The sequence below is a fragment of the Stegodyphus dumicola genome, chromosome 4, assembly GCF_044657685.1.
Source record: "Stegodyphus dumicola isolate Sdum_Otavi_A_Nest chromosome 4, ASM4465768v1".
Classification (NCBI taxonomy): Eukaryota; Metazoa; Arthropoda; class Arachnida; order Araneae; family Eresidae; genus Stegodyphus; species Stegodyphus dumicola.
In genome coordinates, this window is record NC_140771.1 from 121,346,364 (window position 1) to 121,363,823 (window position 17,460).

The 17,460-nt window shown below is 36.6% G+C and overlaps 1 protein-coding gene across 3 annotated transcripts in view; it reads left to right on the forward strand.

Moving 5' to 3' along the window:
• Positions 1 to 17,460, forward strand: part of LOC118201099 (receptor-type guanylate cyclase Gyc76C-like) — a 1,003,202-nt gene that overhangs the window by 107,558 nt on the left and 878,184 nt on the right. Inside the window, exon 2 of one of the 3 annotated variants that reach the window (XM_085815396.1) lies at positions 3,958 to 4,029. The exons of the other annotated variants lie outside the window; for them this stretch is intronic. The gene's annotated coding sequence lies outside the window, so the exon portion shown is untranslated. The remainder of the gene's footprint in view (positions 1 to 3,957; positions 4,030 to 17,460) is intronic. 3 annotated transcript variants of the gene reach the window in all.

Below are 17,460 nucleotides of genomic sequence, written 5' to 3' on the forward strand. Positions count from 1 at the left end.
CAAAAATACCTAATTTGTCTACAGTGGCGCCCAGACTAAAAGGTAGTTAATGATGATTCTTCACTGATATTTGGCGATTGGGTTCAATAATCCCCAATCGCCGTTTAATAGGGACTTCTCCCTCCTTTTGGCATGCCTTCATGGTGTAATTGAAGCATACTCCGCGCGTATTAGAGAGGTCCAGATTCAAATCCTGGCGAGGGCATAGCACATTTTTCACATATTTTCTGCTTCAAAATAACCTAATGATTCTACAGGAAGAGCGCCCACCAGCGGCCGAGCGGTAAACTCGCTGAACACTGGTAGTTCGGTTCGAGGTTCGAATCCCGCGAACGGGCTGGCTGCATGGGTGGTTTCGTGGTTTTTCCCACGTGTAACGTGCATACGAGCCAGTTTCCCTTAGAAAGTCCTCCACGAAGGCATCCATTTCCTTAGGCCGATAGCCCTCGAGGCTTTGCCGTAATTAAAATAACCTAACCTACAGGAAGAGCATTTAATAATAACTAAATTATTTTATTTGAAATGTGTAAAGACCTTCTCTGTTATTTTATTAGGAAACTAAAAAAAAAATGCATTTTGTTTGAAGAAAAACTTATTGACAGGCACCTATAAAATTTTTCGAGGCAAGCAGAATTAAATACATATGTCTGATGGAATGTTAGATTTATAATTTTAGATTATGAGAAAAGCGTGTATAAGAAAATATTAACAAACACTAAAGATGGAGTATTACGAATCAAATAAGAATTTTGAATCAAAGGCGATTAGATGTGGCACGGTTTTTATAAAATTAATAATGAAGCAAATTAGTGGAAACGTGCTAACCAAATATATTTAATGACTAATATATGTACAGACAAAGGGTTTTTTTTCCTAGGTATTAACAAATGCATTTGTGATTGTTTTGCATAATATTTCAGAATGCTGAGGTAATTTATAACATTTCGCTTTATTTATTTATTTATTTATTTTTTTGCCTTAAAATAAAGCGTATCTGAAAATAAAAAATATCGGATTAAAAATATCAGTTCAGTACAACCAAGGTATGTAGACTGTGTAATTATTTTCATGTGAAACAAGTTGTCAAGCATTTTTTTGTAATATAATATACTTTCCTACGTGAAGTTAGCCAGATATAAAATTAAGAAATAAAACGTCGTAGGTATGAGAAAGGCTGTCATTTATTTTTGTAATAATTGGAAACAATTATATTGTAACGTTAAATATATTTAGCTATTAATTTAAATGTGTTTATTTTTATTTACAAGAATTTTTGTTTTCCGCGTTTGCTCGAAGTCCTAGAATATAAAGAAGAGGTAACACTTGCTATTTTTCAAAAGCTACGACTTGCATTGCAGTTAAAATTTAATAAAAATTAATCGTCGCTATTAGCGACATCGTAAAAATTCAAATATCGAAATATGTACTATAGCGAAGATAATTTTCAGCTACTTTCTAATCCGGCTCTAGATAGCACAGCTTCTAGCTTGCATATTAATGAGTGCAATATCATTTACAAGACCCAAATCACCGTGCAAATCCAAATCAAGAGTAAAAAACAGTTTGTGGAAAGTTACCACAGCTTGTTGTATAAATAACAATTTCACTGGCTATTTAAACTCAAAATAATGGGCATTCTGTGAGACTAATGAAAGAAAGAGAAGATACAGGAAAGAATTAACATAAAACAGCATGCCAGCTTTAATAAATTTGACAATATAAGAAAAAATTTTGTGTTTAAGAAAGGTAGCAATGGTTAAGAAAATATAGTCGTATAAAACATATTAATACAATTTTTAAACGAAGGAGGCAACATAGTATATGAAACCTATCAACACAGGATCAGCAAAAGCAGTTAATCTTTTTTTTACTTGTGTGCGTGTGTGTGTGTTTTCATTTACGAACCGATTTTCACGTTACGTTATTTGCAGTTCTTACTTTCTGTTAGCGTATTCTCAGTAGTTTAAAAAATATAACCAAATTATTATGTTTTAATTTAAAAGTCGAAATTATGTTCATTTTTGTAAACAGAGAAAGAATGTGATACGAAATAGCAACAGATTTAAAAGAATAATAAAATCTTTTCTTCTCTTTTTATCTATCCTGCGTTTACCATAGCTTCCTATTCTTAAAAAAATATCAGTTCTATTCAGAAACGTTTGTCGGCCCACCAGCGGCCGAGCGGTAAAGTCGCTGAACACTGGTAGTTCGGTCCGAGGTTCGAATCCCGCGAACGGGCTGGCTGCATGGGAGTTTTCGTGGTTTTCCCCATGTGTAACGTGTATACGAGCCAGTTTCCCTTAGAAAGTCCTCCACGAAGGCATTCCTCCCCTTAGGCAGATAGCCCTAGTGTGCTTCGCCATAATTAAATACACCACACCAGAAACGTTTGTCAACCTTTGCTGTAAAGAAAAAATAAAATCCTTGTACTTTTATTTATGATAATTTTCCTGAAAATATATTTCTTAAGAGTTTATTCTATCAGCTCAATAAGCTTAAATTATTTATTGGGTTTTATGACAAAACTGCTAAGCTTATTCATCTATCATTTTATTCCATGCTGCAAAATGTCTACAGTAGTTTTCAAACCTTATATTTCGTTATAAAAATATTAATAGTAAAGTATTTACTGCCGAAATTTAATTTTTATGCTTCATCAAATAAATATCCTAGCCTGTTTCTTTCTTTAAAACTTGTTGTAGAAAATTAGATTTTTGAAGGTCGATTCTTAATTATTCTTGAAAACTTTCTCATCTTACCGTGAAATTCGATTAACAAACTTAAGTAGATTTTCTTAAACATCAAAAATGAGAAAATACCCTATAATTAACGGTAAAGGCTTTAAATTTGATATAAAAAGATTTATGTACTCGAAAATTAGATTGCAGTGAGAAATTTTGTTATTTTATTCGACCTATAGAAGCTCGAACAAAACATAAGGCATAAACGCTCTTGGTTCAATAAGGGCTTGTGTTTTGCCGAAAATCGACACTAGAAGAGAATTACCAGCGTGATATTATTTCTATCATTTACTACCTCACATGATTTAGGTAAAATAGGCTAGTGGTTTTATTGAATAACCAGTGCTTTCAAAATGCGTTGGAACGATGGTTCTTCACGAGAGCTCATGCGGCTCTGGTGTGAGAGAAGCTTTTAAGACATTCGATGTAAACAACCGCCTGACCACTTGGGTGAATCTTGGAATAAAGTTTGCCTGTATGAGCCGGAAGGAAGTGCGAGTGCCGTGCTGTCAGGACGTGTATTTGTCGCTCCGCCGTTTTGCCTAATATCAGCGGAAGTTCTCCTCAACGTACCGCTGTAAAATTAGTTGCTACGTGTAGCTAACATCATCAGGAGTACACTTATATAAAAATTGTGTCACTACGACATTTAGTCGTTTTTTTTATGGAGCTTCAAAGTTTTTAACACTATCATTCACGACTTGGAGCCATTTTCGCCGTGTTCCTCAACTTCGCAGCCCGTGGATACACCGACGGACGTCGTAGCAGCCGGATTTTTACATAGCCGGATAGAAGATCATCTCAGCAGTATTTTGATATAAGTTTTATCAAGATTGGATAATTGGTTGAATAATTATGCAGAAATTACTCATTTAATTTAGCGCTTTTTTCGTTCACGCTGCATTTTCGACCGTTAGGTGCCACCGTCCCCCTCCCTCGGGGTAGCGCGTTTTCGTCAAGGACATTCGCAACGGCTTTCCTTTTATGAAGTGGACACTTTATTAGCTGCCTGCTAATTAATTTCCTAATTGCTGTATCATGCTGGAATAACGGCAATCTTCATCATCTATCTTCAGAAGCAGAAGTTTCAAATTTTGGTCGTGATCGGCCCACTAGTTCCAAAGATATAATTTTTTCGACATTTATTAACTTAGAATTTTCAAGCTGCAAAATTGCGTAGTTTGACTTCCTATTACAGTGCAGTGTTGTGTTTCAGTGTCTATGTGCCTTTGGATTACTATGGAATACCTTTATACAGATGAAGGACAGATGAAATACTGCTGCCAAGGTAAGAAAATTTGACTTTTTCCTGTATTCCAGATAGAAATATAAAAATTCAGCACCAAACGCAGTACTGTACAGAAAAACTTAGATCCTTTCCCATACGATGAGTGACACAGATTCCTCCACTTACTCGAGAGAATTTGCTTTGCAAACATTCATTACCTCGGACATAAGCTATACTGAGAAGATTGATAAACTCACTGACGAAATTAAAAAGATCGCAACTTCCTTTCGAGGTGGCAAAAATATTCTACCCCTAGGCTTGCGAAAGCAACTGATAGACACGGTTGAAGCCTTCCGAATTCTGGCTTTGGGAGTATCTGAGTATATCCCACCTCCGGATACCGTCGATAAAGCAGTCAACACATCCAGTATTTTCGCGTGTGAACTAGCAAGTCAACAGCAACACATCACAGCTGCACCTAATCTAGCGCAAAAGGCAGCAGACAATCGAAAGTCCTACTCAAGTGTAACGGCGCAAAAGCCTAAACACACCTTGCTGATCTACCCTAAAGACCCGTCCACAACATCCAGGAAAGTGTTAAAAGAAAAATTGACTGCTGAATTTCCGTTACCCACATTGGGAGTTCAAGTAGCAGCATTAAGATACATCCCGCAGGAAGGACTTGCAGTGGATTGCCATACAAAGGAGGACATTCACGCACTCTCGGAAAAACTGCAGACTGAAAAGGCTAAAGAATTCTTGCAAACCAAGATCCCAAGCACAAGGCTTCCCAGGGTTGCCATACACAATATCCCATTAAGCGTTACACAGGAGGAACTTACACGAGTCATCAGTTTAGAACTCCATATTAACAAGAATAATGCCAAAATCCTGTACAGGCTCAAAGAAAGGAGTAACACAGTCAAGTGGATTGTCGAATGTAATCCCGATGCCTTCCAACAACTCATGCGCTCCAGAAAACTACTCATCGGCTGGCGGGCACATCGAATCTCAGAGTACTTCAACACTAAGAGGTGCTACCGCTGTCAAGCATTTGGCCATACCCAGCAGGGATGCCAAAATAAAATCTATTGTGCATACTGCTCGGGGAATCATGCAATCAAAGACTGTCAAGCCAGACGAGCCACATGCATCAACTGTGCAGACAGTAACTACCGCAACCGAGACAATAAAGTTTGCGACCATCCAGCATATGATGTTGCCTGTCCAACATACACGAGATACGTCGAACGGATCAAACGCAGCACTATCTATGAATAGTCTATCTGCTACTAATGCTAACAACAACACGCCTGTAATCCAATCTAATAATAACAATAATCATATGCAGATTCTCTCTCCACATACTATACCTCCATCAAGCAGGAACATAGGTACACTAAGCACAAGTATCATCAAATGCCTGCAAATCAATCTTCAAAGGGCTGAGGCAGCAACATCTCATGTCCTCACGCAAGTTATTTCCAACGACATAGACCTCGTAATCATGCAGGAACCATACTGTAGAGAAGGTCACGTCGCTAGCTTACCTATTGCATGGAAAATATACCAAAAGGAGTCCCCGACGGCAGATCTTGCTCCTAGAGTAGCAATTGCCTGCTGCAACCCCGCATGGACACCACAAGTCATCAAGCTGCATAGGGATTATGTCGCCATTCTAATCATTTTTGTAAATATGCAATTTATCCTTTCTTCGTGTATTCACCACCAACAGATGCAATTGGCAGCACTGTCGCCCACATAAGCGAAACAAGTAGAAAATTTCCAAACACAGCTCAAGTCATAGGAGGCGACTTTAATGCCCATCATATTATATGGGGGTATAGTACCACAAATCCAAAAGGGCAGGAGCTTGAAGATTATATTGCGGCAAACAATTTACAATTGCACAATACAACGAATGCACCACCTACATTCGATAATTCGTACAATCAAGGATGGCCAGACTTAACGATCTCAACTTATGATATTGCTAACAACATACATTCATGGCATGTCTCAGACTCTGAAAGTTGTTCAGATCATAAATACGTAGAATTTACTATACAAACAGATACCACCATTTCTATAATTAAAGGCTATAGGCTGCCAGGTAACAAGGTTAGACAATTGACCCAGGTCTTTACTCGTCTCCTGCAAGCAAAAGAATTGCAGCTAGAATCTTGCAACAACTCAGAACACCTTGATTCCCTTGCACAAGGACTTCTAGAGGAACTTAATGAAATATGTCGACAAATTTTACCCCTCCGTACAACGAAGAAATTACAAGGAATCTCTTGGTGGACCGGCGAACTAAGGCAACAAAGACAAAAATGCAGAGCTTTGCGCCGCAGACTAAGAGGCAACGTGGACGGAGAGACCAAAGCACAGATTCTGACTACATACCGGCAAGAGCGGGCTAAATATAAGAAGAATATTCTCGCTGCAAAAGTGACAAGCTGGCGTACCTTCTGTAACAACAATAAGAATCCCTACGGGATCTTACATAAGATTGCAACACAGAAGGTATTCAAACCAGCACAAATTCATGCACGGGTTCCAACAGCTAGTCTTTCAACAAACCCAGCGGGGCTTACAGCTGCCACCCTTCTTGACGAAATTTTTGCAAAGGACAATCCGCATGAAGATACACTGGAACAACGTGCAGTGCGAAACAATACAATTATCCCAGATACGCCAGATGATTATGCTTTCTCAGCAAAAGAAATCGCTCATGTATTTCGCTACCTACCCCTGAAAAAAGCCCCAGGACCGGACGGCCTGGACTATTCAATAATTAAAGTTGCATATAAAGCCAATCCAGATTTCTTCACTAAATTCTTCAATAAATTACTTCAGGCAAAGCTCTTCCCAACCGTATTTAAGAAGGGACAGGTAGTCTTGTTCTTGAAAAAATTCAAAAATCCAGCTGAACCGCGGTCTTACAGGCCAATCTGCTTGTTGTCTGCACTGGGCAAAGTGTATGAAAAGCTGATTGTCAATCGACTTCGTCATCATCTGCATAAGACCAAATATCTAAGTGTCAGACAATTCGGTTTCCGCATAGGATCTTCCACCGTTCAAGCCCTTTCAACAATCAAGGATTGCATCCAGAAGAATAGAAATGATAATATGCATACGGCTTTCATTTCGATTGACCTGGCCAGCGCATTTGATACTCTGTGGTGGCCAGCAATCAAACAAGCTTTACGCAATGCAAAATGCCCGACCAACCTTTATCTAACAATCACAAGCTACTTACAAGATCGTATGTTAATAATGTCCCACGATGCAGGTGTTTCATCCAAAGCCCAAGTGAGAGGTTGCCCGCAAGGCTCTTGCGCGGGGCCCCTCCTATGGAACATCACATTTAACGAAGTGCTCGCTGCAGACTGGCCCGCACACACGCGAGTTGTCGCCTACGCAGATGATGCTGCACTCCTGGTGCGAGGACGCACACGCAACGAACTGGAGAAAAACGGCACAGAAGTCTGCACACTTTTTGCTGACTACTGCACTCAACTTAAGCTTCAAATATCAACAGAAAAGTCAACAGCGTTGATCATTCCAAGGCCAGGAACAAATCCAACACGACGGCCCTGTATTAAATTAAACGGGAGAAATATTAAGTTCGTTAAAAATCTTAAATATCTAGGAGTAACATGGGACTCCGGTCTAACCTTTATTCCTCATATACAAGACCTTCGTGTTAAAACATCTCGAATAGCGAGAACAGCGCGCCAATTTCAGGGCAAGAATTGAGGTCAGAGCCCCCATTTTCAGAAACTGTTATATCTCACAGTTGCAGAGAAAATCGCATTATATGCAGCCCCAATCTGGGCAAACCCAATGGGAGCCAGGAAAATCCGTCAACTATCAGCCTTGCAAAGACCTTTTGCGATAAACCTATGCAAAGCATATCGAACTACAGCCACAAATGCAGCACAGGTACTAGCTGGTATCATACCACTGCATATCAAAGCCTTAATGGAATCTGCATATGCCCAACTGATCCACTTGCGCCGAGATGCGACATTTGGAAACACTACCTATAGCCCAGTCCAATATGAGCATCGGGGCGACGTATTGCGTACACATCCCTCAATAAAAGGGACAGGCATACGCACAGTTAAATCCAACTGCCTTCATCGAGACACCCTCACGAAGATATACACGGATGGCTCGAAGCATGAACATGGAGTAGGTAGTGCCTTTATACACTATGATGGTTCCAACACCGAATACACATGGAGAGGACATCTGAAACCGGAAAACAGCGTCTTTCAGGCGGAAGTTACTGCTCTCACAGCAGCGGTACAGCATATACTCAACAACAATATACAGGCAGCTACCATATACACGGACAGCCTTTCAGCAATAAATGCAATAGAAAATCAACACCATGTATCGCCGAGCATCATTAACTTGCAAGACATCCTGCAGCATAATCGTCACACTAAAATTACCATGGTCTGGGTCAAAGCCCACGATGGCAACCAGGGAAATGAAGCAGCTGACCGTTTGGCTAAGGATGCGGCAAGCAATCTCGAAGCACAAGAAATAAATATTCCTGCCCCACCATCCTATCTAAAGCGTCATTTGCAGGGACAAGCAATACGACAATGGCAAGAAGAATGGACTAATGCAGAAACAGGGAGGCGCACCTATGAGCGTATTTCAAAGGTATCAACTGACCGCCTTATCGCCATTGCTCCATTGGTAAACTACATAACAGGTCACGGGCCGTTCCCGTCTTATTTTCATCGACATGGGATATCAAATACAGACATCTGTGTCTGTGGAGAAGACGGAACGCCAGACCACTACCTATTCAGGTGCCCTCTGACAGATACCATGCATCTTTTCATGCCCACGAGCAACATAACTAACTGCCTACCACCGACTGATAATTAAGCACAAGGGAAGCATTAATGCAATATGTAAAATTATAAAATTTATCGCGGCACTAGGTCAGGATATCTGCCAGCCCATTTAATCAACATAAGGTTTTCCACTGCATTTATCCAGGAAACTACAATTTACACACTCATACCTTATATCTTATACCTAAACAGAACTTAAACTGGTTTGAGAACTCTTGCACAATAGAAAATATTTAATGAACTTTAACGCTGTCATGTGTCCTTATTAGTTCTATACAAGCACAGTATTATGTCCTTTTGTCAGTATTATAACGACTCTGTAGCATGCCTTCCTATAAGCATCATATCAGCTCTCTGTATCATATGTGTCTATTAGCACTTATTACTCATATACTATCATATGTATCTTTGTCTACCTTAATATTTATTTGCACAATGTGTTTTATTCGTATTATATCTGCTTTGCTATTAGTATCATATCAGCTCTGCACCATGTATATTTATTGGCATCATATTTATTTTGTACCAAGTGTATTTACTCGTTCTTCACCTGTACTGCATCTACTCAGCACCATGTCATTTAATTAGCTCTATATTTGTTCTGCATCATGTATATTCATTAATATCATATCTGTCCTGCATCAAATGATTTTAATCGTACTATACCTGCTCAGCGGCATGTGGCCCCCCCCTTTTTTTTTTTTTCTCATATCTCATTTGCATCATACGTGTTCATTAGAACTTAAACTGCACTGCATAATGTATTTTCATGTATTTCTATTAGTATTATATCTGCCCTATGTCACGTTTTTAATTAGCTCTATATTTGCTCTGCATCATGTGTATATACCAGCATCATACCTGGTCTGCATAAAGTACCCTAATATTTATTTGTATCATATGCTCCTATTTGTATTATATCTGCTTTGCATTATGAGTTTCTATTAGTATAACATATGCCCTGTACCATGTGTATCATATTCATGCTTGTATCATGTGTTTCTCATTAGTATTATTTCTGTCCTGCATCATGTGCTTTTAAATAGCATCATCTCTGCCCAAAGTCATGTGTTTTTATCACTATTATAGTTGTCCTGAATCATGTCTTTTATTTAGCTCTATATTTGCTCTGCATAATGTGTATATACTATTAACATATTTGCTCTGCATCATGTACTCCTATCATGTGTTAGCCTAGGTTCATTGTCTCCCCATAAGTATTATTACTCATATACTACCATCTGTTTCATATGTAAACCAAAAGTTCATTGCTAATAATTATTTGCAACTTATGTTATTATCTGTCTTAAAACTGCCCTGCATCATGTGTTTTAATTAGTATACGCGCGTGCTTTATATCTGGCAATGTTACACGCGTGCTTTATATCTGGCATGCACCATGTGTTTTCACTAGTATCGCAGCTTTATCTCTGCTCTGCATCCTGTGATCTTACCAGTTTTATTACACGTTTTTATATGTCACATAGTATTACATCTGCCCAGCATTATATGTTCTAACAGCATCACATGAATGCATTATTAGTACTCTACTTAGTAGTCTGTGAGTATGTTCTGTGTATTTTAAGTGTGTTGTTATGTGTATTATGTCTTACATTATTATGCCACCTCCACCACCCCCCCTTTTTTTTTTCCTAGATTTTCTGTAACCACTGTAATCCTAAAACTTTCAAATGTCATACACATCACTTGTAATGTAGACTATGTCAACCGCCCTTGTATGGCCATGTAACTTTCTCATTAAGATTCAAATATACTCCCGAGGCAGCATGATGAGGCTCCAGGGAGTTGTTGCCACTAGATAGTGGAGGACGCGGGGCATATGCCTGTTTACCTATGTTAAACATCAGGCGCCCTCGTCCTCCGTCACCTGTCACCTGTATGATTCTTCATATGTTTACTTTTGGGATAATGTTTATAATAAAATTAGGACACAGAGGAGTTTCCTGAATTTCCTGAAATAGGTACCTGAAAGTAAGAGTATGGAAAAAAATACGAATTTTATAAAAAGAAGACTTAACATCTCATTTTATAAAAAGAAGACTTAAAATCTTATTTCATAAAAAGAAGACTTAAAGTCTTCACAAAGTGGGGGACACGGAATATTTCTCTTTAAATATGAATATCCACGAAAACAGAAAATCAGGGATTCCGTTTTCCTCTTCTACTTATTACATCTACACCTACACACACAAACACACACACACACACATACATACATACATATATATATATATATATACAAATACTTTTACTTTCAACATAAAAATTTATCGACAGATTTATTGTATTATATTTATTTCTTGTTCTGTTCTCATCTGCGGAAACATCAAGGAACTGTTTTGCATCACCAGGTTTCTGTGGAACTCCATTCGAAAAACTATGCACATACCCGTATTTCCGAAAAGGAAATCATTAATTTTGATTCTTATGCTCCTTGATTGCAAAAATTGAGTACGAAAGCTGTGTTAAAATTATTACGAAAATTGCGTACGGAAGTTGTAAAAACTGAGTACGAGCAGTTGAATACGAAATAATTAAAGAGGAAGTATTTCATATACTATTTTGGAATTTTATTTTTGAACATCCTTTATTCAACTACTGTAACTATACTGTTCTTACAATTCGACTGAAGCCGCTACGCCGACTTGCGAAATGTTTAGTCTGTCACTGGAATGGAATCCGGGAAGAAATCACCAGTGACATCTCTTGGCCACAAGTCCACACTGATGATGCATAAACATCACGTCTTACAATGAGCATTCCGCAAAACGAAATTGGAAAGGGCCACGTTACAAACCGCACGCAAGTAATGTCACACAGTTTTAATATATTAAAAGCACAGCTGCATTTGTTTTAGTTTCTAACAAGGCAATGCGTAAACGGACAAGCACATGGAAATCTAAATATGCCTAAACAAACAGAGCAAGCATAAAAGCAGTGATAAAATATATTTCGTGGTGTTTTATTACTACTGAAGACTTCTAAGCCCTTCTTGAATAGAAGCATGAGGAAGTTCAGCCGAGGAAGAAGATATAAATGATAAAACACTGCTAGTGAAACGGACAGTGGTTCACACCAGAGACTAGGAGTAACATCCCAGTCAAGCTGTCAATAGAGTGGCAGATTGAATGAATGAAACCATCACGTGATATTTTAAAGGCATCCTGAAGAAGAGGAAGGCAATGCCTTCAGACATCTTCTTGAAATCTGTGACTTACAAAACACTAACAGCAGATAAGAAAAAAGTCTAGAATAGCTGAATCTTCTACTTGTAAGAGTGTAATCGAAGAATGGGTGTATAACACAGTAAAAGAAATAGAAAATTGTAAGATATTTTATGTAAGTTGTGTATGTTAAAATTTTCTATAATGAATATATTAATAAATTCCTAGTGTTTCTAACATTAGTCTCTGAATTGTTTTATGACGTTTCTCAATTTCGGACTGAGCTCAAGGGCAGGTTAAAATTATTTCTAGAGTTTAGGAAACAGCATTTCGCACAATAAAGACTGTTTATGTGAGTATCGTTTGCTTCATTTTATTGTTGCAAACAGCGTAAATTCCTTTTGCTTTTCTTCCTTTAGTTTTGAACTTTATGTGTGGCAACAAGATAATTGATTGATAGAATTGTGTTTGTGACAGCCATGTAGAATTGCTCGCTTATTTTGTATCAATTATTTTGCATCGCTGACAAGTGTAATTTAATAAAAGTGTAAGAATATAGTCCATTTTTTGATTGATTATAGTTTGTGAAACATATTAAGTTTAATAGAACACATATTGTTGGTCAAAAGTCTAGCCGGAGAGCTAGTGAAGATAGTGACTGTTCTAAGTGTATTCTAACAACGCAAATATGTATATGGTTTGTGAAAATTATCCACTTTGTGAGGTAAGTGGATTTTGAACAAAAATTCGTTTAATTTGTTGTTAAATTTTAAGAAAAATGTTGTAATACAACATAGAATTCGATTTCATTTTAATAATAGTGTTAAGTGATTTAAGAACAATTTCTGTTTTTGAATTGATCAATTATGAGTGAACTTATAACTTTTAAAACAAAAAGAGCGGTCTTACGCAGGAGTGTTACTAATTATGTAAAGAAAATTGAAACTATTTTAACTGCAGATGAAATTAATTTAATAGAACTAGAGGAATGTGTCGAATTATTGAAACAAAAAGAAACTGAGTTAAGGAAGCTTGATTCTGAAATCGAAAGTTTAATTACAGATACTAAAGAATTAGAAAACGAAATAGATAATGTTCAGGAGTACACAGATAAAATTTATTTGTGGAAATTTAAAGGTGATAAAATATTAAAAAATCAAAATAATAAAAATAATTCTAATAGTGTAATTTCAGAACAGGTTCTTGACAATATTAAATTACCCAAGTTAACATTACCGACTTTTGGTGGTAATATTACAGAATGGATAGCTTTTAAAGATCTTTTCAGTCCTTGTGTAAGAAATAATACAAATTTATCTAATGCTCAAAAATTGCAGTATTTGAAGGCTTCGTTGAAAGGTGAAGCATATCGCATTATTCAAACCATTCAAATTTCGGATTGTAATTTTGAAATAGCATGGAATCTGTTAGACGAAAGATATTCAAATAAGAGAGGACAAATTTTTGCATATATTAAACGTTTTTTAAGTTTACCAACTATTCAAAATGAATCAGCATTTGCTATTTTAAATTTAGTTGACAATATTAATGAAATAATTCGTTCTTTAGAAGTATTGAATCAAACCATTGATAATTTTGGTGACACTTTAATGACTTATTTAATTTTGCAAAAATTAGACCCTGCTACAAAATTATGGTGGGAACGTCAGTTAAAATCTAATGAAATTCCAAAACTTACGACTTTAATTGAATTCCTAAAAAACTATGCAAGAACACTTCAAAATAGCAAATCAACAAGTAATAAGGTACCTAAATCTGTGTTTCAAAATAAGAATAATGTTCTGGTTGCTACTTTGGGTTGTGGTTATTGTAAAGAAGATCATAGTTTAGCCAAATGTTCGAAATTTCTAAATTTATCGGTTCAACAAAGGATAGATTTTGTAAAATCTAATCGTTACTGTTTTAATTGTTTATCTAATATGCACTTGCTCAAAAAATGCAAGAGTTTAAATACATGTCAACATTGCTTTAAGAAGCATCACAGTATTTTGCACATTGTAAATAATTCAAAGAATAAAACTCAGTTAAACAGTATATCTCCGCCTACGCAATCTATCATTAAAAGAGATGAATTAACGAGTCCTAAGGACATTTCAGCCACAGTTTGTGCCTCTCATTATGATTCGAATGCAAAAGGTAATCAAACCAGTCACATTTTATTGTGTACTGCTTTAATAAAAGTTCAAAATTCTAAGCAACAATTTGTGAAGTGTAGATGTTTATGTGACACTGGATCTCAGAGATCATTTATTTCAAGGGATTGTGTGAAGAGATTAGGATTACGAGTGAAAGATAATTCCATTTCTGTATCATGTTTAGGAGAATTTAATACTATAAGTAATGGGGCAGTCGATTTAGTATTCACTTCTCATTTTAAAAGTGATATTCGTGTATCAACATCAGCGTTTGTACTGGACAAGGTGACAGATAACATTCCCTATGTATCTTTGCCATCAATCATCTTCGATACCTTCAGTGATTTACAATTAGCTGATCCATTATTTTACAAGTCACAACCAGTTGACATTTTATTTGGAGTAAATGTATTTCTGCATTTAATGACGGGAGAAATTGTCAAACGTGGTCCTGATCTACCATTTGCTCTAAATTCGAGGTTGGGATGGATAATTTCGGGTACTACAAATTTTGAATCTACAAATTTTGAGCCAGTATATGTAAATCATTTGAATACAAACACAGATGAGTTAGTAAATTCTTTCTGGGAGTTAGAAAAGTTTCCAAATGTACAACCTTTAACAAATGAAGAAAAACTTTGTGAAGAACATTTTAAAAACTCGCATTTTAGAGACACATCAGGTCGTTATTCAGTTGCATTACCATTCAAACATAATAGAGATATTCTAGGTGACTCCCGTGAAGTGGCGTACAGAAGATTTCAATACTTGGAGAAGAGGCTGTTATCTATGAAAGAAATTTACAACCAGTATATTCAGTTTATGAAAGAGTACTTTTCACTAGAACACGTAGAATTAGTGCCAGACACAGATTATGAATTACAGAATAAACACTATTGTATCCCACATCACTTCGTGTTGAAGGACTCTAGCTTAACAACAAAATTGAGAGTTGTTTTCGATGCGAGCGCTAAAACAACCACACGTGTTTCTTTAAATGATACACTAATGATAGGCCCAAAAATACAAGATGACTTAATTTGTATTTTACTAAGATTTAGACTTCATAACATTGCAATAACCGCTGATATTAAAATGATGTACAGACAGATAAAGGTTCATGAAAAAGATAGAGATTTTCAGAGAATATTATGGAGAGATAGCCCGCATAAGCAAATACAAGTTTGTCGTTTGAAAACAGTTACACATGGAACTGCAGCTGCTCCATATCTTTCAACCAAAGTTTTGAGTCAGTTAGCGATTGATGAAGGATTGAACTTTCCAAAGGCAAAGAATATAGTTTTAAGAGATTTTTATGTTGATGATATGTTAACTGGTGTAAAAGATAGTTCGGAAGGTATTGCATTGATAGACGAATTGCAACATCTGCTAAAAAGTGGTGGCTTTGAGCTTCACAAATGGTCGACAAGTCAACCGTCGTTGTTAAAAACCTCTGGCTTAACAAACACAGATAGTGACAATATTCATCGTGTAATAGAAGACAAACCATTGAAAGTTCTGGGATTGGAATGGCATCCGGACAATGATGAATTCAAATGTAATGTCGGTGTAATAGAGTATCAAAGTGTTCCGACTAAAAGAATTATTTTGTCATTCGTAGCAAAACTATTCGATCCATTGGGGTGGATAGCTCCGTTTGTAATTCTCGCTAAAATGATCCTTCAGCAATTGTGGAAATTACAGTTATCATGGGATGATCCTGTAACAGAAGAGATTGATCGAAATTGGAGAAATCTATGTAGAGAAGTTAAACTTTTGAATTCCATAAATATACCTAGGAAAATTCTGCTACCTGATTATTTTCGATGTGAACTTCACGGATTTTGTGATGCGTCTGAAAGAGGTTATGCAGCAGTTATTTATATCAAAACTTGCAATAACTCTGACATTAATGTTAAACTCGTAACAGCTAAAACTCGTGTAGCACCATTAAAATCTATTACGATTCCAAGACTGGAATTATGCGCAGCAGTGTTATTGGCACGCTTAATTCAGTCTGTAAAAGCTGCATTAGTTATAAATTTTGATTTAGTGCAAGCTTGGAGTGATTCACAAATCGTGTTGTCATGGCTAAGGTCAGATCCTAAAAAATGGCAAGTATTCGTATCCAATAGAGTTTCTGAAATACAATCCACCTTACCACCTGAGAACTGGAGTCATGTTGATGGAAAGGAAAATCCAGCTGATTGTGCTTCACGTGGATTATTTCCTGCAGAACTATTATCTCATCAATTGTGGTGGAATGGTCCTTCTTGGTTAAAGTGCAGTGAGATTGCCTTATCTAAAAATATTCTTATAGATGAAGAGGCATTACCAGATGCACGTAAAACAGTCTCATTTGTAGTTTCTGAACCTGTACAGGAACTTGCTATTATATCAAATATATCTTCATTTCCAAAGTTACAACGCATATTTGCTTGGATATTAAGATTCATATCGAATTCTAAAGTAGCATATCTAGAAAGAAATACGTCTTTTTTATCTAGTAATGAAATTCGAGCTGCAAATTTCTGTATTGTCCGAATAATACAGCGATTTCACTTTTTTAAAGAAATTCAATGTTTGGAGTTGGGAAAGGACTTACCTACATACAGCAACCTCCCTAGCTTGTGTCCAATTTTAGATGACAACAAAGTGTTACGTGTAGGAGGAAGACTGAAAAATGCGCAACTATCAGAAAATGAAAAACATCCAATCTTATTACCTTCAAAACACAATCTGACAGAAATCATAATTAGACACTTTCATGTCAAATATCTGCATGCAGCACCGGAACTTCTTCTATCTTTAATTAGACAGCAATTTTGGATCATAGCTGCTAGATCTGCTATCCGAAAAGTAGTAAGATCTTGTATTACGTGTTGTAAACTTAGAGCTAAAACTGCAAGTCAAAAATAATGGCTGATCTACCGGAATCTAGAGTAACACAATCACGACCATTTCATCGAACTGGAATAGATTTTTCTGGACCGTTCATGATTAAACATCGTGCAGGACGTGGACAAAAATCATTTAAATATTACGTATGCTTATTTGTGTGTTTTGTAATCAAGGCAGTACATCTTGAAGTGGTAGAAGATTTGTCAACAAAGGCATTTTTAAGTGCATTGAAACGATTTACTGCAAGAAGAGGGAAACCATTTGAGATTTATAGTGACTGCGGTACTAACTTTAAAGGTGCAGACAAAGAAATCAGAAAATGTTTTCTGCAATGTAAGCAAAATCAAGAAATTCACAAATTTTTGT